Genomic DNA, 24,719 nt, shown 5'->3' with positions numbered 1-24,719 from the left:
CAGTAATATTTATGGGGTGGTAAACTAACCGGGATGGATGTTCAGAACGGGTACGGGACTCTGCATAAAGTAAGTGGACAAATCGGGTATGGAGCAGATATAAAGTCGGCAGGTTGATGGGTCGGGTAAGGAGAAACCAGTTTTGTTCAATATTTGGTTTGGGTTTTTTTTTTTTTTTTTGCTTTGTATAAGATTAATTTTAAATGATACCGGCTCGATATACATACTCGGTTATGTACCCGTTTATCCAAACCAAATATACATTTTTTTTAATTTTCCTTCTCGTCGATAAGGGCTAACTCGACATTGTTACCAAAAGGTAAGTATTTTAGCTATTCAGAGTATGTGAAAAGATGTTTTGATCATGTGATTGAGACTTATGGGAAATATAATCTCATGATACATAAACGTGTGAATTTAACATTCTTTCCCTTCTATCACGTGTACTCAACTTCATTTATTTTGTTTTTAAGAAATGATAGTATTTAGAAGTAATAAAATTTAGCATCCGTTTTGTTTAAGTCACGTATACAACTCCATTGTTTTTTATAAATTACTTGAAGCACACATGTTTAAGTGAACTTAACTCTCCTAAATTACTTTTATTAAAAACCAATTTATTTGTCCCTCACCAAATAATAGTACCTTTCGTACATATGTATATTACCTATATACAAGTTATCTTGCATCTTTACATGTAGCCCACTCGATGCCACACCCACATGCATATTTTGGTCCTCACATGCTTTCACAGTTGGTTTCACCATGCCATGCAAAATAGTTTCTACCGCCACTGTCCTCTACCCCTAAGCCCTTTGAACAAGGTTTTTTTTTTATCCAACTTCTCTTTAATTTTCCCGTACAAGTTTTTATTTAATTTATCTATACGTCCCACACTTTCCATCAATATAACTTTATTCGTCGGTTTCAATTCCAACCTCCTCCACATGACCCATTTTGTTAACCATCTCCACCTCTTCCCCGCTAAGACTAGACTCTCAGTTTTCATCATCAACATGTTTTACTTAAATGAAGGTGCCTATCCAAAGAACTCCCAAACGTGACTATCAAACCATTGCCCATAGATGCACAACTTTACTTGGTGTTACCTCTTTAGGCTACCACACCTTGTGTCGGTACAGTACCGTACCGATACCCGCCGAACTTGCACGGGAAGTTATACTAGTTTTAATGTAATCATCAAAGTCACATGTGTATTGTATAGGACTTAAACACTTGTTTCTTATTGAATTTTTTTTTAAGTGAAAAGGAAATAAGCAATGCTTGTAAATTGGTCAATGTTCAATCAAAAAATGCTCGATTCGATTTTCGCTCTATTTGTAAATGAGTCATCCAGTTCGGTTTGTAAATGAGCCAAGCAACGAGCAAGCCCTCATCCGATTTGGCTAAGCTAACGAACAATCCTACTCCCAACTACCCAACCCAACCTTTCACACCAATTAGCAACCACCCGTAAACCAAAATTTTTAAACAAATATGATTTAGATTTTCATTTATCTATAAAACTTTTTATATATAATAAAAATGTTCATTTTTTCAAACTTAAAACTATAAAAAAATATTGAAAGTAAATGAAAATTTACACTCTATCATACATAATTTAAGTTACATGTGTGACACTAAAAGTAACAATTACAAAATACAGAAACTACTTAACTACTCATCAAGGAGATCTTTGCCACATATGCTCAACGATATCATTTTTTTAAAGTGTTATGAGCTTCTCTGTTGTGAATGTGTCCCCTATTAGTCATATAACTAGATAGATCTACAATTTGTTTAGTAGAGTATTGTAAAGATTGTCCATCATCTCCAATAGAGCATGTTTGTTGTCTCGTAACTCGTTCATCCTCAACGATCATATTATGAATGGTTATACATGCAATCATAACTTTCCCCATCATATCCTATTATCATTGTCCCACACAAGAGATGGTTGTGGAAGAAATGAAAATCGAGCTAGTAGAGCTCCAAATGCTCGTTCAACATCTTTTCAAACGGCCTCTTGATGTTAAGCGAATAACTTATGATTTTGGAGTTATGAAGAAGTTATTGACTAGAAAAGGCAGTCCATGAAGGATAGCAAAACAAATCCAAATGGGTCGTTTTGAGTCAATATGGATAATTTTTAAACTTGGAATGACTTATGATGGATCAAAAGAATTTTCTAAGGAGGTCAAGATGGGTTGGGGAAATGTCAGTGACTTTTTGTTATGGGTTAGAATGTGTTTGTTCATGGGTTAGAATGGACTAAAACAAGCTACATTCAATTTTATTTTAAACAAAACCCACGAAACCGAATAGAAACCAAGAAATCGAAACCGAAATCATTGAAACCGCATAGATACCAAAACTGACCGAAATGAACAAAAAAAGCAAAACCGAGCCGACAAAAAACAACCCGACAAAAAGCGAACCTGAACCGATACAAAACCGGTTTTTTTAATGAACGGGGATGACGGGGGAAACATTTTAGTTATTTTACATTTTGCGTTTTTGATTTATATTTTGAGTTATTATTTTTTTTATTAATTTTTTTGAATTCTTTTTTGAGGGGTTTTTGAAACTCTTTATATTTTAACATACACGTGGGTCAAGATGAGTTAGCTTTACCCATCTTGACCCATACCCATTCTAATCCTCTATTTTAAAAATCTATCATAACTCATACCCATTCTAACCCAACCCCCAACCCCAACCCCAACCCAACCCAACCCAACCCAACCCAACTCAACCCACTCACATTGCCACCTCTACGTCCTATTATGTCATAGTGTCGTGTTTGCATGTGCTTGTTAGTATATGGCGAGTCAACAATTAATTAGCGTGGACTGTCCATTACCACCATTTATACTCGTAGATTTATTTAACTGTAGAAAATATAATCAAATTATTTTCCAACAGGGTCTCGACCTCTTAATGTTGAAGCTGTCTTCAATTGAGAACTTATGACAAAGAGAAGGGAGAAGAAAATGATATGTTTTATTTAGTTGAAAAGATTGATCGTACAATGTTGTAATGCTTTTTTAATCAATTCTCTTCGAATTATTTAAGAGCATCCACAATAAAGATTTCTAAAACACCAAAAACATGCCTAGATAGATGTCACATTATAAAAACACAAACATCAAAAAACATTGTCACATCATCACTACATTTAACAAAAAAAAAATATACCAACTCATGTGTCTTGGTGCTTGGTGATAACGTGTGTAAAAAGATGGTTCCAAATGCAACTTAATTATATATTATTAATTCTATTATATAAAATATAAAATGAATTTTAACTTTTAAACGTTGACGTGTTCAAAACCAATTCACCAACTCACGTGTCTCGAAAGTTGCCCTTTTCTCTTTGACCATGCTCATCCTTTACCCAAGACATTATGTGCCCAACCCCTCGGCTTTCCTAGCAAAAATATATAGATCCACATCTGTCTATGCGTAGCAGCGTATACCAATCCATCTGTCACATCATACGAGCCGTGTGATATCAAAATCAAGTCCGTACATAAAAGCCTGCCATACCACGCAGACGAAAAAAGATCATATGATTCTTGTGAGTTATGACTTTATCCGTCATGATATAAATCATTTTCTTATCAGCAAAACTCATGATATAATCTTGATTATATTTATAATTTTGTTATATAAAAATGAAACACGTTTAAGCACGTGAAAGGTGGATATTCGTTTTACACGGCATCAAAAAGAAAAGAATCCGATTAGTTCACGCACCTTTGTGCACTTTATGCCCAGCCACTACCAATCCACACCACTACCCAGTTATCCTTATTATTCATTCATCCTTGTTCTCGTTCTCGTTCCGTTGTTCTAACTACTTCCTGCCGTACCAATCCATCAATAAATGCTGATTACATCTCATTAGCTCATCCAATACTTGTTCTTTAATTTCATCATCCAATTGCACATTATATGCACCGATTTAGCATAGTAATTACCGTCAATTGATTTAGTGTACGTGATTAGGTCAAAATCAATCATGTCGTCAATACCTAAGGAGCCTGAGCAGGTGATGAAGCAACGAGACGGATCTGTCCTCGGAAAGAAGACGATTCTCAAGAGCGATCACTTTCCTGGCTGTCAGAATAAGCGCCTCTCTCCTCAAATCGACGGTGCCCCTAATTATCGTCAGGTTATTTCTCATTTTATAACTCCTTTGTAAACCTAGGGTTTTGTTGTTATGGTTATTCATCAATTAAAGTGATCTGGATATTGTTTGTGAATGATCAGGCGGAATCGTTGCGCGTCCATGGTGTTGCAATCCCTACCATGGATGGGATCCGGAATGTTCTTACGTATCTCGGAGCTCAAGTCGATGGGAAACAGCAAGCCAATGTGCTTTGGATCAACCTTCGTGAGGAACCGGTAATATGTTTTAACTTGTTCATTTTGATTAAGAAGAGTAGATATTTGTTTATCGATAGCCTTGACAGTTGACAGCGTTTTCTGGAATATGAATCCGAGTTTAATATAGATTTGTCAGTACGCATATGTTCTTCCTTGTGAGAAAAATTGAAAGTTGTCGACATTAGGGACCACAATAGAATGCGGGGCAAACGGGGATTCGACAATGAACTAGGGTCAAACTAAGACGGCGACTCCATTCTAGTTTTTTTTTTCTATATATGGTATTATGGTTTATAACAGCGACAACAATCTTAAATGAAAAATCAATGATTACGGTTAGAGAGGTGACGAAATCAAGAGAGGCCTAGAAGAATAAGTTATACGTTAAAAGCATCCTGTGTCGTCAGTCCTCACTAACCGTTCACCACATTGATGCCAATCATTAACTGCACCGTGCTCCAGTTTTATGAATAAATTATACTCTGCTGGGTCTATTTAGTGTGGACGAGTTTAAAACCATTAAGTAATCTTCAAACTAACATGTTTCATCTAAGAGAAAAACATGGAACAAACACCCCTATCACCTCATAACTCATAAGAAAAGGTTAATGTGTATATGCTTACCTATATATACACCCCCATATAAACATATACATGCATATGCAAATGTGCATGTGTATATATAGTTATATACACTCATGTAGAATTTCACTTTAGGTAATGTATAATGTGTGTGGGTGTGTGTGTGTATATATATGTATGTATAAATGGCAACATGCAGATGCACACTGTTGTGTGCATATATGCACATGTGGTTTGCATATGTGTGTGACAGTGCACCTTTTCTTCTTGAACAGGTGGTTTATATCAATGGACGGCCATTTGTGTTGCGCGAGGTTGAAAGATCCTTCTCCAATCTTGAATACACGGTGTGTTTATTCTTTCTCTTCTTTTGTTTGTTCTTCACATATTAGGAATGATCATGTGCTTGCTATTTACTTAAGTTACGCCATTTTGGTGTTTAGATGCATACATTGTAGTTGGTCTAACAGTCACTATTTAAATGAAACCAAACTTAAACAGAACAGAGTATATTTGATTGTGAAATTAGTCTTTAGTATTTTTGAGAACTTTCAAACACAGTACTCTGACACAAAAGGGGAAATGAACATTTGGGTTTGTGTTTTGAGAGAGATTTGAAGATGGATAAAAGAATTTAACAAAATTTTATGGTTTGCTCATTTATGGCAGTGTTTTTCATAATAATAATGTGGTGTCACATGTTGATAAACAGGGTATCAATAGAGCACGGGTGGAGCAAATGGAAGACCGGTTAAAGGAAGACATACTGCTAGAAGCTGCTAGGTATTAATTTTGATTGTTTAAATTTTTGTGTGTCTCTTTTATGTATAGCCATCTTTCATCAGTAGTCATTTTGCGTTATACGAAAGCTTAACCGACTAAACAGATATGGAAACAAGATCCTAGTAACTGATGAACTGCCAGATGGTCAAATGGTGGACCAATGGGAGCCTGTTACACCTGAGTCTGTGAAAACACCACTACAAGTTTATTAATACCACCTTTCACTGTCACTCTACTTGAACAAAATGAAAATTTCATACAAATATATAAATATATTATGTACAATGTTTCTTATCTATTGTAGGCATACATGGAGCTACAAACAAAACAATTCATTGTTGACTATGAACGCATTCCAGTAACAGATGAGAAGTCACCAAAGGAACAGGATTTTGATACATTGGTATGCCTTATTTTCAGTTTTTCATTTGATTTATTTAAATGATAACGGTTTGAGTTTTTTAGTTTAATTGGTTTCCCTTTTGTAGTCTTTTATCTTATAAATAGAGGTCATTACCGCATGGAAAATAAACTCGATTTTTTTGTTGAAGTTTGATCACACCCTGTCATTGTATAGTTGGGAGGGGTGTGCATGGGCCATTCTTGGGCTAAAACCGAATCAAAAACTGAAAATTCGATTTTTGAGTTTTACAAAACCGCTATGTTTTGGTTTTATCATTTGGACTTGAAATTTTTGGCCTGAAATTGTTGTCAAAAAGTAATTAATATGGGCCTTAACTTTGGACTAAAATTTTTATTTATTAATATATAAGTTAATTATACATTTGGGCTACAATATTTATGGGTAAGACTATTTATTAATTTCTTAGCTACGTAACATGTAGCTATACGTAACAGCATTTTATACGTAACATGTAGCTATAAAATGCTGAAAGTGCATTATGCTGTTTGTACATCATAGTATACTCTCTACCATACATTTAAAAGTGGAAATATGTAATTTGGTTTCTGTGTGGTTTTGTTATCAGGTTGATCGAATTTCTAGAGCTGATCTAAATACAGAGATCATATTTAACTGTCAAATGGGACGGGGTCGAACTACCACAGGGATGGTGATTGCTACATTGATCTATTTTAACAGAATAGGAGCTTCTGGTATTTCTTTATAGTTTTATGTGACTTTTCTTGAGTACTCTTAGTAGACTAGACTTTGATAGTATTATTTCTATGTTATTGTTAGGCATCCCAAGGACAAATTCAATTGGAAAAGTTTCTGCGTATGGGTCAAATGCTAGTGACAATATGATAAATACAGAGGAGGCACTTCGTAGAGGAGAATATACTGTTATAAGAAGCTTAATTCGAGTGTTAGAGGTAATAAACGGTTAATACCGGGTTGTTTTTCTGCCCTAGAAAAGATTTTTTTATAGCTAGGACCGATTTTTGTCTGTTTTCTTTTTCCATTTTCTTCAGTCCTAAATGGTAGGGGTGTACACTTGCCGAGCCTGAGCTCGACTAGGCTCGAGCTCAGTTCGTTTAACTTATAGAGAGCTTGAGCTTGGCTTGTTTTGAGCACAATTTTAAAAGCTCGAGCTCGGCTTGTGAGTAATTTCTCACGCTCGGCTTGTTTATTATGTTCTAATTAATTTATGCATATTTGTTAATTGTAATTGCATTTTACATAAACATATACATTGTAATTTTATTTTTAATTTCTATATATAACATAATATATATTGTTGAATTATTTTCATCATATATATATTATATGTATAATTATAGTTATATAAATATATGCAAACCAGACCCATTTTTTTTCTTCAAAAAGCTAAAAATCATCATTTTTCATGAAACATTTGCCATTCATCACTTACAACAAAGTAACTTTTAAAAAACTTTAAACAAAATATTATTAATCCCATTTTTAACTGTTCAGTTTGTTTTCTTCATGATTTTTTCATGCTTTTAGGGTGGTGTTGAAGGCAAACGACAAGTGGACAAAGTAATCGACAAGTGTGCCTCCATGCAGGTTTCTTTTCATTATTCCCTCATCTTGTTTCATAATAAACTTTTCTTACAGTAATTGATTGTGAAATTAACAACTTACGTACGCATATTTGTGTGTAACAGAATTTACGTGAAGCAATTGCTACATATCGAAATAGTATTATGAAACAGCCCGATGAAATGAAGAGGGCAGCATTGCTTTCATTTTTTGTTGAATATCTTGAAAGATATTACTACCTTATTTGCTTTGCTGTTTATCTCCATACAGAGAAATCCTCTTCAAATTTCACCTTTTATCATTGGATGAAAGCCAGACCTGAACTTTATACCATCATTCGCAGGTAACAGTTTCTCGGTTCTGTATTTAGGACACGTTTACACAAATTTATAAAATAGCAACGTATTCATTATATGGTCCACTTTGATTATCATACCTTTTTATGTAATGTAATTAAGAATTGACCAAATATGAGCAAGAAATTGGTCCTCTCTTTGAAATCGTCCAATTTGGTTTAATTTTGTTTTTGTCTAGGCCTGTAAGCGAACACGATAAGGGCATGTTTGTCGTTTAACTATAACTGAACAAACGGCTGGACACGGACAGTTAAACGAAAAGGGTTTTCTTGTTCGTGTTTGTTCTTTAAGAAAATGAACGTGTTCACGTTCATTTGTTAATAGTATAAACGAACAGTTCACGAACGTGAACAAACATTAAGGAACGAATTTATCTGAACATAGATGAATGAATATAAACAAACATAACTGAGCAAACACCAATTAGAAGTAAACTATCAAACTGGGCCTAAAAAATAATAAAACTAGACTAAATTGTAATGGGAGTAACAGTTTAATGAATATATTAACGAACAAACTTAGAACAAAAGTAAATAGTGAACATAAACGGACGAGATATGTGTTCATGTTCGTTTAACTAGATTTTTTGTTCATGTTTGTTCGTTTATTAAATTAACAAAATTCCGCCTAACGGTTCATAGTTTGTTCACTGAACGTTCAGTTTGTTTGCAAGCTAATATGGTAATTGTAGTGTAAATAGAAGTTACCAAATAGGGGCAAAAAATAATCCACTTTGGTAATTTTTTTTACTTAATGTCCCAACTTGGTAATTAAAGTAGTCTGATATGGTAATAATAGTGTAAATAATAATCCCCAAATAGGATTAAAGTATCTCTAATTACCAGATTGGGACATAAAAAAGAATACACTCACCAAATTGGACTATTTTTAAAAGTATGCTGCTATTTTTTGGAATTTACACACTTTTATAAAACCGGGTTGACTTTTATGTTATTGAATCTGTTAAAGGCTGTTGAGGCGGGACCTGTTAGGTTCGGAGTCACACACAAACACGAATACAATAGAAAAACCGAAAGAATAAACGAAAGAGACACAAGGATTTAAGTGGTTCGGTCACGGTGTATGACCTACGTCCACTGTCGATAACTAGGGTTTTCTTATTATTGAGTGATACAAACTTACAAGTACAGGAGAGAATATATAGACTAGACAATTAGAGTTTAACCTGTTAGGTTCGGAGTCACACACAAACACGAATACAATAGTAAAACCGAAAGAATAAACGAAAGAGACACAAGGATTTAAGTGGTTCGGTCACGGTGTATGACCTACGTCCACTGTCGATAACTAGGGTTTTCTTATTATTAAGTGATACAAACTTACAAGTACAGGAGAGAATATATAGACTAGAAAATTAGGGTTTAACCCTTTAACTAAACTGGGCCTGATTAGAGCTTTTGGGCTTGGCCAAAACTCAAACAGCTTAAACTCCTAATTCTGTCTATTCGTCTAAACCGGACCCGACCCATGATGGATCGGAGACCACAACATAACAATCTCCCACTTGGGCTTCGAGACATCTTCTCTAAACCACCACTTGGATGCGTCAAACATTTCAACCTGCTCCCATTTGGAGACGTAAAATGTCTTCACCTGCATTGCCTTGTACATGTAAAATAAAACCCATCTGGTTTTGCACCTCCTAGTTACCCTTCGCCTTCTCAACATTATTCCTGAAGGCCTGCTGAAGCTCTGCACAGCTTCAGCTTATCCAGCATCACCGGCTTGGTGAACATATCTGCTGGATTCTTAGCACCTGAGATGTTTTTCAAACTGAAAACACCATCACTGATCAAATCTCTGACAAAGTGATATCTCCTCCTGATGTGCTTAGTCTTCGAATGATAGACTGGATTCTTCGCAAGTTTCACTGCACTCTCATTGTCACAATACAATAAGAACTCTGTCTGTTTCTTTCCCAACTCTTCAAGAAAAGTTCTCAACCATACTAATTCTTTACTTGCTTCGGCTGCTGCCATATATTCTGCCTCAGTGGTTGATAAAGCAACACTTTTCTGAAGTCTGGACATCCAACATACTGCTGTTCCCCCAACTGTGAAAACATAACCAGTAGTGCTTTTAAACGTCTTCTTACATCCACCCAGATCAGCATCTGAATAACCCCTGAGAATTGTATCCTTCCCCTTAAAACATAACCCCAAACTGGAAGTACCCTTTAAGTATCTGAGTAACCATTTCACCGCTTCCCAATGTTCCTTTCCCGGATCCGACATAAAACGACTAACTACACCGACAGCATGAGCAATGTCTGGCCGTGTACAAACCATGGCGTACATGAGACTGCCAACAGCAGATGCATACGGAACTTTAGCCATCTCTGTTCTTTCTTCCTCTGTTCTGGGAGACTGGTATTTGGTAAGTTTGAAATGACTTCCCAGATGTGTGTTTCTCGGTTTAGTCTTCTCATCATTCATCCTGAATCTTTCTAACACTTTCCCTATGTATTTCTCTTGGGATAGTGTTATGGAGCCATCTTTCTTTCTGGATATACTCATCCCCAAAATCTGTTTGGCTGGACCAAGATCTTTCATCTCAAATTCATCAGAGAACTGTTTCTTCAACTTGCGAATCTCCTTCATATCAGATCCTGCAATTAACATATCATCTACATAAAGAAGTAGAATGATATATGAGCCTTTAAACTTCTTTAAGTAGCAGCAATGGTCGGCCTCGCATTTCTTGTACACAGTTCTCACCATAAAATCATCAAACTTTAGGTACCATTGCCTAGGTGCATGCTTCAGACCATACAAGCTTTTCTTCAATTTGCAGACCCATTTTTCTTTCCCGGCAACCTGAAATCCCTCAGGTTGTGCCATATAGATCTCCTCGTCAAGATCACCATGTAAAAATGCTGTCTTAACATCTAATTGCTCTAGATGTAAATTTTCTGCAGCAACAATACTTAAGATCAATCTGATGGTGGTCATCTTCACAACTGGAGAGAATATTTCATTATAATCAATTCCCTTCTTTTGCTGGAAACCCTTGACCACTAAACGAGCTTTGTATCGTTTAGACCCATCATGTTCTTCCTTGACTCTATAGACCCATTTATTCTGTAGAACTCTTTTATCTGGTGGAAACTTGGTTAAAACCCATGTCTGGTTTTTACTCAAAGAGTTCATCTCCTCCTTCATAGCATGCTCCCACTGGAGCGAATCTTTCAACTTAAGTGCTTCATAATAACTCTCTGGCTTACCATTTTCAGTTAAAAGGAGATAATTAACTGAAGGTTTATAACGTACCGGCTGTTTAGAAACTCTGGTGGACCTCCTAACCCAGTGCTGAGGCGGGTCAGGTTCTTGTGGAGACTGTTCATCCTCAGACTCTGAACTCCCACTGTCAGAGACTCCCTCTGACTCTTCATTTCCACCAATATCATCATCTTCAAATTCAGGAACTGTGGTTTCTTCAGTTTCTGTCTCGGGTTCGGTAGCTGACTCAACTGTCTTTTTCTGAGCATCAATTTCATATTCAACCTGCTCTTTCTGAACCCTTGATTTTGAAGTGTTTCTATCTTTGTATAACTCAGCCTCATTAAAAGTTGCATGCTTGCTTCTGACTACTTTTCTGCTTTCTAAATCTCAAAGCCTGTAGCCCATTTCGTTTGACCCATATCCAATGAAAACATATTTTTTAGCTTTAGCATCAAGCTTGTCATTTTTCACTAGATCATAAGCGCTACAACCCAAAGACTTTCAAATGCTTATAATCTGCAGCTTTACCTTTCCACTCTTCTTCTGGTGTCTTGAAACCCAGCGGTACTGACAATCCCCGGTTAATTAAATAAGTTGCAGTGTTAACTGCATCTGCCCAGAACGTCTTTGGAAGCCCGGCATTAAGTCTCATACTTCTTGCCCTTTCATTTAACGTCCTGTTCATTCGTTCTGCCACTCCATTTTGTTGAGGAGTGCCAGGGACTGTAAAGATCATCCGAATACCGTACTCTTCACAATAATCACGGAATTCTTTGCTAACGTATTCACCACCGTTATCCGACTTCAAGCATTTCACCTTCAAATCAGTTTCCAATTCAACAGCAGTTTTCCATTTCTTAAAAGTATCAAAAACATCAGATTTATTTTTAAGAAAGTAAACCTATACCTTGCGTGTCGAATCATCAATGAAGGTGACATAATAGTGCGATCCTCCCAAAGAAGAGACTGAAGTTGGTCCATAGACATCAGAGTGAATAAGCTCCAATTTCTGAGCTTTCGGTTGTTTTCCGGTCTTCACAAAAGATACTTTCTTCTTTTTACCGAAAACACATGGTTCACAAAATTCAGATTCAACCTTCTTCAGTTCTGGAATTTTTCCTCTAGCAACGAGCATTTTCATCCCTTTTTCACTCATGTGGCCGAGTCGTTGGTGCCACAAACCAGACTGACTCGGTCCACTGGTCACTGCATTTACCCCATCAGCTGGAATTTCAACCATGTATAAAGTGCCCTTCTTTTTACCTCTGGCGATCACAAGATTCCCTTTCACAACTTTCCATTGACCCCCACCAAACATAACATCATATCCTTGGTCATCTAACTGCCCAACAGAAATTAGCTTTCTTCTAAGGCTAGGAACGACCCGAACATCCTTTAGAGTCCATGAGGTGCCCAATGAAGTTTTTAGTTCAATATCCCCCATCCCCGTGATATCAACAGCATGATTATTAGCCAAACGAACTTTACCAAAATTACCTGTTCGGAGATTCTTCATCTTCTTCGTGCTATAAGTGGCATGAAAAGATGCACCAGAATCCATAATCCATGAATCTGTTGATTCTTCAACACAGCAGATAAGAGTCTCTTCTGAACCTTCTGAATCATCTGAACCGGTGGCCAGATTAACTTCCTTCTTAGATTCTTTCTTTTCTTTTGAAATTGAGGGGTTAGGGCATTGGTTTCTGAAATGTCCCATTTCTTTGCAATTCCAACACTCAATGTCTTTTCTGGGCTTTGACTGACTTCTTCTTCTAGACTTTGACCTACCCCTGCCATTACCTTTCTCTCTTCTCCTACCTCTCCCTTCGGTGCTCAATATAGAACTAGATGTCTCACCAGAATTCCTTCTTCTTATGTCCTCCCCTAAAATCAAATCCCGGACTCCTTCAAAAGTAAGCTTAGTATTCCCAGAAGAACTACTAACTGCAGTAACAGTCCCTGACCAACTTTCGGGTAACGAGGATAACAAGAGTAACGCTTGAACTTCATCATCAAACTTGATATCAACAGAAGACAAACGAGAAATAATAGTGTTGAAGTCATTAACATGAGAGGTAACAGATGCCCCTTCCTTCATTCTGGTGTTAACTAGCTGTCTAATCAGAAATACCTTGTTTGATGCAGAAGGCTTTTCATACATATTTGACAAGGCTTTCATAAGACCATACGTGGTAGTTTCATTTACAATATTGAATGCCACATTCTTAGCTAGTGAGAGTCTAATAACAGCTATGGCTTTTCTGTCAAGTACCTTCCACTCATCATCTTTCATACTTTCCGGTTTCCTCTCTTCTAGTGCTTCCATTAAGTCTTTCTGACATAGCAAATCCTCAATTTGCATTTTCCACCATCCAAAATCCTGACCATCAAACTTCTCAATCTTGATCTTTCCGTCCTCAGCCATTATCCAAACTGAGTTTTGATTACAGCAAACAACCAAACTACCCAAGGAATAAAAGGACTGGAAACTGATCAGAAAAAACGAACTAGCAGCTGCGGAACCCTAATCAGCGGCGGCGGAACTGTAGCAGCGGCGGCGGAACTGTAGCGGCGGCGTACTGTAGCGGCGGCGGTACTGTAGCAGCGGCAGCGGTACTGTAGCAGCGGCGGTGGAACTGTGTGTATAATCGAGAACCAGGCTCTGATGCCAATTGTTAGGTTCGGAGTCACACACAAACACGAATACAATAGAAAAACCGAAAGAATAAACGAAAGAGACACAAGGATTTAAGTGGTTCGGTCACGGTGTATGACCTACGTCCACTGTCGATAACTAGGGTTTTCTTATTATTGAGTGATACAAACTTACAAGTACAGGAGAGAATATATAGACTAGACAATTAGAGTTTAACCCTTTAACTAAACTGGGCCTGATTAGAGCTTTTGGGCTTGGCCAAAACTCAAACAGCTTAATCTCCTAATTCTGTCTATTCGTCTAAACCGGACCCGACCCATGGATCGGAGACCACAACATAACAGGACCCAATGGGTGCACTTGGTTATGCCAATATAAAACCACTGAACAAAGTAAACAAACCTGGTGACGGTCACCACCCTTCTGAGATGGGCATAGTGGCAGTTTCAAGAACCGGGGAGGTTTTGGGAAGTCAAACTGTTCTTAAAAGTGATCATTGTCCTGGCTGTCAACAACCAAGTTTACCCGAGAGGGTCGAGGGTGCACCTAACTTTAGAGAAATTCCCGGTTTTCCTGTATATGGTGTTGCAAACCCAACTGTTGAAGGGATTAAATCTGTTATACAAAGGGTTGGCAGTTCCAAAAAGGGTAGACCCGTCTTTTGGCATAATATGAGAGAAGAGCCCGTTATCTATATTAATGGAAAACCGTTTGTGCTTCGTGAGGTTGAAAGACCTTACAAAAACATGCTTGAGTATACGGTATTCTGTTCATCTCTTTTACTATTTATAAATTAATTATAAAAATTATCCATGTGCTTGAGCTCTAGTTTTGTTTTTTCGTCTCTAAGTTGTTTTAATTGCACCCTTGAGTTGAGTTTAGTTTCAAAGAAAATAAAAATGTTAAGAAAAATAACGGTCGAATATGATGACGGTATTTTGATCATTTGCCAGTATAATAGACTTTGGATCAAAAGGATCAAATTGAAACTATTTAGTTGGACCAAAAAGGCAAAACTAAAATTTAAGGGACCATATTCAGAAGAAAAAGGGTCAGTAGGGGTGTGCATGAAACCGGAAAAACCAAAAGAAGCGAACCTAAACAAAAATGACAGTTTGGTTTTATGTTTTCGTATAAATCGTAGTTTCAGTTTGGTTTCTCTTTTGCATGTAAGTAAACAGTGAAAACCTAACCAAATTTATTGATTTCATTTTAAGTATCTTATAAGAATTTAACAAATAGTGTAACCCAAGTTTATTAGCCCAGATGGATAATAGTCGGTTAATTATTGATTAACGGAAACTATTAAGCCCAAATCATTATTCTAGGCCTGTTTTTTTCGGCCGAACAATTTCAAACCCAAATGGCAAAAGCCGATAAATGAAATTGAATGCACCTTATGCACTGTTAAATTCAAGGAGGTGGAATATACACAACAAAAAGTTGATTCATACACGACAACTAGTTCTTTTAATTTACTCTTTTGTTTAAAACATTTGTATTTGGTCTTTTTTTATTTATTTGAGGAAACGATTGTCAATTGGTTATATTTGTTAATCACTCCTTGATATAAATCACTTGTTGGGAATGAATTCGATAATTAAAAAAATATTACATGTAGGGAATTGATCGTGAACGAGTAGAGAGAATGGAAGCCCGATTGAAAGAAGATATCCTAAAAGAATCTGAACGTTACGGTGGTGATATTATGGTTATTCATGAAACCGGAGATGGAAAAATATATGATTCTTGGGAGCATGTTAGCAAAAATGTAGTCCAGACTCCATTAGAGGTTTTTAAATCATTAGAAGCTGATGGGTTCCCTATTAAATATGCACGTGTACCCATAACTGATGGAAAAGCCCCCAAAAGTTCAGATTTTGACACATTGGCTCTTAATATTTCATCCACATCCAAAGATACGGCTTTTGTGTTTAACTGTCAGGTATTTATCTGCGTTTTGGTAAATTTAAGACACAAATATGTTAAATGATAGTTCAAAGAGAGACACACACACTGACGCACATAAAGACATACAATCCTTCTACATTTCATAATATCATATTTATCTACCTTTAGGTGACTTTAAGACACAAATAATGATCGTTCAAAGATAAACACACATGCACGCACCCACCCACATATATATATTCTTCTACATTTCATAATATCATATTTATCTGTACTATATAATATAAAATATAATCATTTTCTTACCATGTATTTAATTTTCATTACGAAAGCTTAATCCTTCTTTTTACTTTCTTTTCATCTCTTTAGATGGGTAGAGGGAGAACAACTACTGGCACAGTAATAGCTTGCCTTGTGAAACTTCGACTCGATCACGGTCGACCAATCAGAATTCTCCATGATGACATGGCATGTGGAGGCGAGTCAGACAATGGGACATCGAGCGGTGATGAAAGTGGGTCCGAATCTATATCTAAAACCAGAACACAAACCAATGCAAGCCATGCATTTGGTATAAACGACATTCTTCTGTTATGGAAAATAACTAGCTTTTTTGACAACGGTGTTGAATGTCGAGAAGCATTAGATGCAGTTATTGACAGGTGTTCAGCACTTCAAAATATTCGCCAGGCTGTACTCCGATATAGAAAGTTATTTAACCAACAACACGTTGAACCGAGAGAAAGACGGGTGGCTTTAAACCGTGGTGCTGAGTATTTAGAACGGTATTTTCGGTTAATTGCGTTTTCAGCGTATCTTGGAAGTGAAGAGTTTGATGGGTTTTGTGAACAAGAGGAATCTAGGGTTACTTTTAAAAGTTGGTTGCATCAACGACCTGAAGTTCAAGCCATGAAGTGGTCCATAAGATTGAGACCCGGGCGGTTTTTTACTGTCCCTGTAAGTATTTTCTTTTGTATTGTTTCAACAATAATGATCTAATTATGTGAATATAATGATTTGGAGTAAACGAACACGAAGGAAACATGTTCATGTCCATTTGTTTTACTTTTACCGAACACGAACAACTAAACGGACGGTGTTTTCTTGTCTGTGTTCGTTCATTAAGAAACCGGGCATGCTCGTCTTCATTTATGTTCGTTTGTTAATGATATAAACAAACGGTTCCTGAACGTAAATAACTAAGCTAAAACTAGTTAAAAGTAGTGTGAAGAACAATGCGTTGGGCCTAAAAAGTTATTAAAGGTAGAGTGAGCTCTAATGGTCCAAAATTTTTTAAAATGAATATGTTAACACTTAGCAAAACGTACACGAACAAACTTAAACAAACATAAACGGACGTTCATGAACGCGACATGTGTTCATGTTTGTTCGTTTTTTTAAATGAACACAATTTTCTGTTCATGTTCGTTCACTTTTATTAAATACGTGGACATACATGAACTTCCATCCGAACGGTTCACAAACTGTTCACTGAACATTTGGTATGGTTACATGCTAAGGGAGATTAGACACTATAAACATATGCTTGGTGCCTTTTTTTCAACTCATTGATCTTGTGGTTTTTCATGCAAGTTACATTGATTTTACCCAGTTGACCTGTTAAATATAAAACGTGACCCGAGTTGACCCGTTACCAATATAACCTCTTCGTAAATGAACGTGTATATTAATTGGGATAACATATGCAGAGCCCCCCCCCCCCCCCCAAATATATATATATATATATAAAACTGTTTTTTGTTTATACTATTTTCAGCCTAAAATTTGCCAGATGGCAAAAATGGCCTTAAAAGATTAGGAAAAGAAAAAAAAAGGTTATCAATAATAATCTAATTTAAAATTAAATGATTTAGGAGATTGTGCACATTAAAGTACACTTTGAACGATTTTCAACTCACTGAACTTGTTTGCTTGTATGCTAATTTACTGGATTTTACCTGTAAATTGAAAAATGGCCTGAATTGACTTGTTTCCTATGATGTTAATCCGATTTGACCCATTAGGAGTCAAACTTGACACAAATCAACCCACTTACAAGTAAACATGCCAAAACTGCCTTCTATTTCTTATCAAGCTTACCTTTTTGCGTAAATTTGGTATCTTTTCTTTTTCAGGAAGAATTAAGAGCTCCACAAGAGTCCCAACACGGTGATGCAGTAATGGAATCCATTGTTAAAAAGCGAAGCGGTTCTGTTTTAGGAAAGGGGTCAATACTCAAGATGTACTTTTTTCCCGGTCAAAGAACTTCTAGTCATATACAAATCCATGGTGCTCCACATGTTTACAAGGTAATATGGTACATAACATTTATAAAGAATTTATAGAAATTAAATATAAAAGTAAATTTAAAACTACATAAATTATGTAGTATGTCTAAGGTAGACAGTTTTAATTTTGTTTTTGAAGGATGTAATCCCACTGTTCACTCTCTTATAGCGAGCATAGCAGTGGCGGACACCAGATTCATCTTAATGATGAAAAAAGCGGTAAGATTTTTCTCCCTTGAGTCGAATATAGACTTTTGGGAGTCAACTAGGTCACTTTAACTTCAAATTTTAAGCATTAATATTTTAGGTTTATAAAAAGTATAAACCTTAGGTTTTTAATAATCTTAGTTAGGCAAGAAAGTTCTATTTTAGGTTTTGTGAGGTATTAATTTGTTGTTATAAGGGGGGTGGATCATCTAGTTTAGGTAATGCATATAAAAAGTACAAATCGTTTATTCTTTGCAGTATGAGGATTATTTGTTTGATAAAGAGTAGTCTAATTAAACCTAAAATAAAAACATGATTAGCGTTTCTTGATTGTCTCATTAGCTTCTATATTGAGGTTCTTTTATCTATTGGTGATAAGATGGGTGGGTCCTGCGGGTTGTGTAATGGGTCAAAACGGGTCAGGTTAGAATATGTAATATTTTAGTGTGTTGGGTTAACCCACAATCTATTTTTTGTTAAAAAAGTTATATTGGGTGAATTTCGTATATAGGGTTGGATCAAATACAAATTAAATTAGCATGCTAACTATGAGAATCAAGTAGTGTAATTATGTAATTACATCGTAGTGTAATTGTAATTACACTACACGATATTACACTATGCTGTATATATAATTACACTACTTGATTCTCACAATTAGCACATTAATTTAATTTTTTTTAATTTGTACGTTAACTTTCCCCTATATCCCTACAAACTTCTAAAGTATCACATATTTACCCATTTCAATAAAATTAATTCAAAACATGACTGCTTTACTCTTAATATTCTCAAAACAAGATAATTTTATGTTTTATTATTTTAATCTTAAAATTTCCATTATGAAACGAATACTCAAAAGTTTTGAAGAAGATATTGGAAAGTAATAAAAAAGATTGCAAAGTAATATATTTGATAAGGGTAAAATTGTCATTAAGTTAAAAAATCATTTTCAAAGGGAATTTATGATTTTTTTCTAATTAAGTTGGGTATATATGATATTTCACAAGTTTTGTAGGGGTATAATACAAAATTCTTCCGGTATATTTAAGGCTTTAACTTTAGTACTATTAAGTATTAACCAAAACAATGTCATTGCAATAATGATACAAATATACAAATAAATATCAGACATAGACTTTGGGTGACTTTCAATCCATTTGACCAGTCTGATATAAAAGTTAAACAAGGCCCAAATTGATTCATTTACAAGTTTTGCCTTTGTTTCAGGTTGATGGTTATCCTGTGTATTGCATGGCAACTCCCACAGTTGTGGGTGCCAAAGAGATGCTAACTTATTTAGGTGCGGGGCCCGAACCCCCTTCAGAAGGAAATGGTCCTCAAAAAGTAATTTTAACCGATTTGCGGGAAGAAGCTGTTGTATACATCAATGGCACACCTTTTGTTCTTAGAGAACTAAATAAACCTGTAGAGACACTCAAACACGTGGGGATCACCGGTTCAGTGGTTCGTCTTTTTCTTATACCAACTTAAACCCAGAAAAAGTACAGGTGTCAATATGGGCGGGTTGGATAGATTGGGTTAAAGGTCAAACGGGTTCGGGTAGATTTGGTTACACGTCAAACGGGTTTGGGTAGATTGGGTTACAGGTCAAACGGGTTGGGTAGATTGGGTTACAGGTCAAACGGGTTCGGGTAGATTGGGTTACAGGTCAAACGGGTTCCAGTAGATTGGGTTGACCAACAAACACTTTTTTCCTTTCTGGAAATCTTTGGTACACTTTTTACTTTTTTAGTACGGGTCAAATCTAGCCGGATCGTGTTCGGTTCACTCACACTTTCTTTCCTTTTCTAAAGATTTGGTAGGTAGTTAACGTGCTAATGACAATTATGAATAAATTCTTCAAGAAAACAATTTAGGAGGTTTATACATTGAAAGTAGACTGTGGTCGACTTTTAACCCGTCTGACCTGTTTTAACTCTTTTAGCTATGTTTTAAACTAGACGCGTTTGATATAATACAAAACCCTAATTTAAAGCATTAAAAATGGACTTTGGGTGACTTTAAACTCGTTTGACCCATTCAATCTGTGATCTTTTAGCTTACTTTTAAACTGGACCTGTTTGATATAAAACAAAACCCGGATTCGACCTATTTAAGAAAATGGGTTGAAATTGGCACCTCTACAAAGAAAATAACTTGAGTGCATCTGTTTTCAACATGTTTGCTTCTGAACATATGCAGGTAGAACACATGGAGGCTCGGTTAGAGGAGGATATTATATCCGAAATTAAAAAATGTGGTGGTCGAATGCTTTTACACCGTGAAGAATATAACCCTACATTAAATCAAGCGAGTGTAGTAGGATATTGGGAAAATATATTCATAGAAGATGTAAGAACACCTACAGAAGTGTATTCTGCTTTGAGTAATGAAGGGTATGATATGGTGTACAAAAGGATTCCATTGACTCGAGAGAGGGAAGCCTTGCCTTCTGATGTTGATGCAATTCAGAATTGTATGGACAAGTAAGCAGTTTTTTTTGTTTTATTTAACCATGAGGCAAGTAAGTAGTTTTTTTTTTGTTTTATGGACAAGTAACTACTGGACATAGATTAACGAACATAATCGAGCTAAAACTAGTAAAAACTAACGTGAAGAAAAATGTGTTGCACCTAAAACATTATTAAATCTAGACTGTTTTAATGGACCAAAAAGTTGTAACGAGTATATTAACGAACTTATACAAACGTAAGATAATGAACATAAATGATATTGAATGAATGAGATTATAAATGAATGAACGTTCATGAACATAAATGAACAAACGAGACATGTGTTTATGCTAATTTTTTAACTATATGAACAAAATTTTTTGTTCATTTTTGTTCGTTTATTAAATATAAAAACATAAATGAGCTGTCGAACGGATTACGAACTGTTCACTGAACGTTTGGTTCGTATACATGCCTGATTTTGTTTGTCATTATAATGTATAATCTTATAGGATATTTTATAATTATTTTCAAATACAAGTTTTAAAAACCTTATTTTATGAAAGTTGTACATAGTTTGATTCATAAATTTTTTATTTTACTCAAGTTTTTCTGCATATAAGTCAGCAATAAGTTGTAAGCCGTTTTCTGTTTTTTTTCCTGATTTAAGTTGGTTGCTAAAATAGGAGAAAAGTGTAAAGTTTTTTTGTACTTCGTGCAGTTACATACTATAAGATTATACATACTATTTTTCAATAGGAGAAAGTTGTAAGCCATTTTCTGTTACATACCTTTTTTTAATCGTTTACAAACTTACCAATTCTACCGAATTAGGCACTACGCATTAGAATATTAAGAAAACCATACATTGCATATATCAGTATATCACTAAAATATGAATATTGAATAATATATTGCACTAACGTGGATTGTTGTGCAGTGGTGCAGGGTCTTATCTGTTTGTGTCACACACAGGATTTGGGGGCGTTGCATATGCAATGGCGATTATATGTTTAAGACTTGAATCAGAAGGAAAATTAGTATCTGATAATCGATATTTTTTATCTTCTGATGAAAATCCATATTTTGAAGCACGTGAAAGGGGTGACTACCGTGATATACTTAGCCTTACCAGAGTTTTGTTGCGTGGGTCCGAGAGCAAATCAGATGTTGACATTGTTATAGAAAGGTTATAAATTTTTAAACTTGTAAATAACTATATTTATATTCTTTTTTTCGTACTAGTGTTCTTTTTACGTACGTGGCATCTGATGGGGCACACAGCATCATTTAGTGCCACATCAGCGATCTACGGTAAGTTTGGTTAAAACGAGTTTAAATGCTTAAATTGGTAATACGTTCTAAGTTGCTTTCAGTTTGCACCAAACTTAAAGCTGGTTGTTAAAGTTAGGAAAAAAAGGTGTAATGCTCATTATAATTGTTAATCATTTATATGGACAAATAGATTCTGATTCTCATTATTTACGGTCAAAATTGACATGATACTAATTTTTTGTTCTTATTGCCAATTGGGTATTAACTTGTTGATTCTAACAAGTTAATTCTAACTGCTAATAATATTTATTATATTTATTGAATATTCTAATTATACTAATGTTAGCTTAATTTGGATCACTTATTTTTGGTTTTTAACCTTTTTATTAATTTATTTTGATCCTAGTATTTAATTATTAGTACTTCAGGCTGCAAAAGCACATCCAAATACTATATTCTGGCATCCAGTTTTATTGCAGCTAATTATCTGATTAATACAATCCCATATCACTTAATTACTTTCGACCCCCCCCCCCCCACCCACACACACCACCACCACCACCTTTCCCCCCGCGTAATGGGTATATACGTGGCATATTATTGTTAAAGCATCAAGGATTCTGGAAATACATAATTGTAAGAACATTATTTTACTGATATAAAGGTGTGCTGGAGCCGGCCATCTTCGAGACGACATTCTGTTCTACAGCAAGGAACTTGAGAAGTTTGATGGTAATGATGATGAACGTAAAGCATACATCATGGATATGGGTATCAAAGCATTAAGGTCAGTTGTACATTTTAAATATTATATTTCAAAGCTTTCTTATGTTAAATACCATTAGTGGCAATATTAGTTTTTCTGTATTAGTTTCAAATACTTCCTTCTAGAAGTTCAAAATTTCATATATCCTAAATTTCGTTATATCATATTTTTAGCATTTCAGAACACTAAAATTGTCATAGTTTCCTATTCCATAGTAAATCAAACATAATCAGTTAGTACTTATGACAGAACTTAGTAAACAAATACGATAAAAATGATACTCTTAGTTCGTTAGTTTGCTATGAAATTGGTAAATGTGATATTTTTGCTACGAAATTAGTAACTGGTTATTTTAATATAGTCTATGAAATTGGTAAATGTGATATTTTTATTGTTTTGAAAGCATAAATAGGATATTATGAAATGTGGAAGGATGTATATGAAGTTTTAAACCTTTTGGATTATGTCTTGCAATAAACTTGTGAAATATTGAAATTGATTATACAAGTTATATTATTTCAATAATAATCTAGCTTTTTCTTCTTAAAATGATTTAAGAGATTTTATTTATCTATATACTCATGCTGTCATTAAGATACAAGTTTTTCAATTTTCAAACTAAATGAGTCGGAATCCAGTGTTAGAAGGGCTGACTGGTAATTTTCCTCGTGTTTTCATCTAAATCCACAAAATAATTGGTTAGCTATTTATATTATTGATTTGAAAAGTTAATACTATTTCAGTAATAATCTAGTTTGTCTTCTTAAATTATTTTAGGAGGTTTGTTTATCTATTTCTATTCATGTTACCATTAAGATACAACTAGTTCAATTCTCAAACTAAATGAGTAGGTATCCAGGGTAATAAAACGGATGGTTAATTATCTGTCTTATTAATTTGCAGGCGTTATTTTCTACTAATAATGTTTAGATCATATCTTTACGGTACCTCACCTATGGAGACGAAATTCACAACTTGGATGAAAAGCAGGCCCGAACTTGGTCATCTTTGCAACAACCTCAGGATCGATAAATGATGCCGCGCGTGTAAAATGTCTATAATGTCTTTTATCTTATTCCTGTATAGTCAGCAGCAATCTTTGTTTCTAGTTTATCACAGTTATGCTATTCTACCTACCAACACTCCGAGTATTTATGAGGCTATCATTCCATGGGATGCTATATGCTGATGATATTGTATCAAGTGGTGTAGATAGGTGGGATCTTATGTAGATTTTGAGATGTATGTAGGAGGATAAAACTAGCACAATTTGTTTGTTTGTTTTTAAGATTCTTGCTGATTTACCTTAATATTATATATTTAACTTTTAGGACTAGTTTATTTTCAACAATTTTTTTTTTATTGAAGTGGCATTGATCCAAAGTGGTGATTAGGGATGTTCATGGCCAAGTTTGTTTGGTTTTTGACAAATAAAAGTGTCGAAACTGTTTACGGTTTTTGTGGAACGACAAACCAAACCAGCTGCTGGTTCTATTAGTCTGGTGGTTTAAAGTTTAAACTGATTTGTTTGTTTCAATATATAAATTTGTAGTAAAAATTTACAGAGAAAAAGACGGGTTTAGTCCGTTTTGTTTACTCGAAATAAGTTAACCCCTCCCCCCCTTTTTTTCTCTCTCCCGTCCTGATCGATTGAATCATCTATAAGTTTGGCAGGCCGTTGCTAAGGGAAACATTATAAGTTAAGTCTTACGAAAGTGGAAAGAAAACATTATAGCAGCTCCAACATAATCGTCCATGGCTGAGGCGGGTGAAGGAGAAATCGGTTGGAGGGGGGGGGGGGGGGGGGTTCAAGAAATGTTAAAATGGTTGACTCCATGT

The 24,719-nt window shown here is 35.3% G+C and overlaps 1 pseudogene across 1 annotated transcript; it reads left to right on the top strand.

Annotated features, from left to right (window-relative positions):
- The first annotated feature begins 3,703 nt into the window (after window positions 1-3,703).
- Window positions 3,704-24,241, top strand: LOC143562553 (uncharacterized; annotated as a pseudogene). The gene is made up of 19 exons (XR_013140505.1): window positions 3,704-4,177; window positions 4,276-4,410; window positions 5,250-5,321; window positions 5,687-5,757; window positions 5,861-5,960; window positions 6,062-6,160; window positions 6,747-6,873; window positions 6,959-7,092; window positions 7,688-7,747; window positions 7,849-8,085; window positions 14,322-14,738; window positions 15,599-15,922; window positions 16,258-16,845; window positions 18,024-18,197; window positions 19,614-19,850; window positions 20,589-20,872; window positions 21,780-22,028; window positions 22,779-22,901; window positions 23,784-24,241. The product of XR_013140505.1 is annotated as an uncharacterized LOC143562553 (transcript).
- Window positions 24,242-24,719: the final 478 nt, after the last annotated feature.

The sequence above is a fragment of the Bidens hawaiensis genome, unplaced genomic scaffold, assembly GCF_021521415.1.
Source record: "Bidens hawaiensis isolate Kalapana, Puna unplaced genomic scaffold, B.hawaiensis_p1.1 tig00021032_1, whole genome shotgun sequence".
Classification (NCBI taxonomy): domain Eukaryota; kingdom Viridiplantae; phylum Streptophyta; class Magnoliopsida; order Asterales; family Asteraceae; genus Bidens; species Bidens hawaiensis.
Note: the sequence above shows the minus strand (reverse complement) of the source record. Positions and strands in the feature narration are given on the sequence as shown.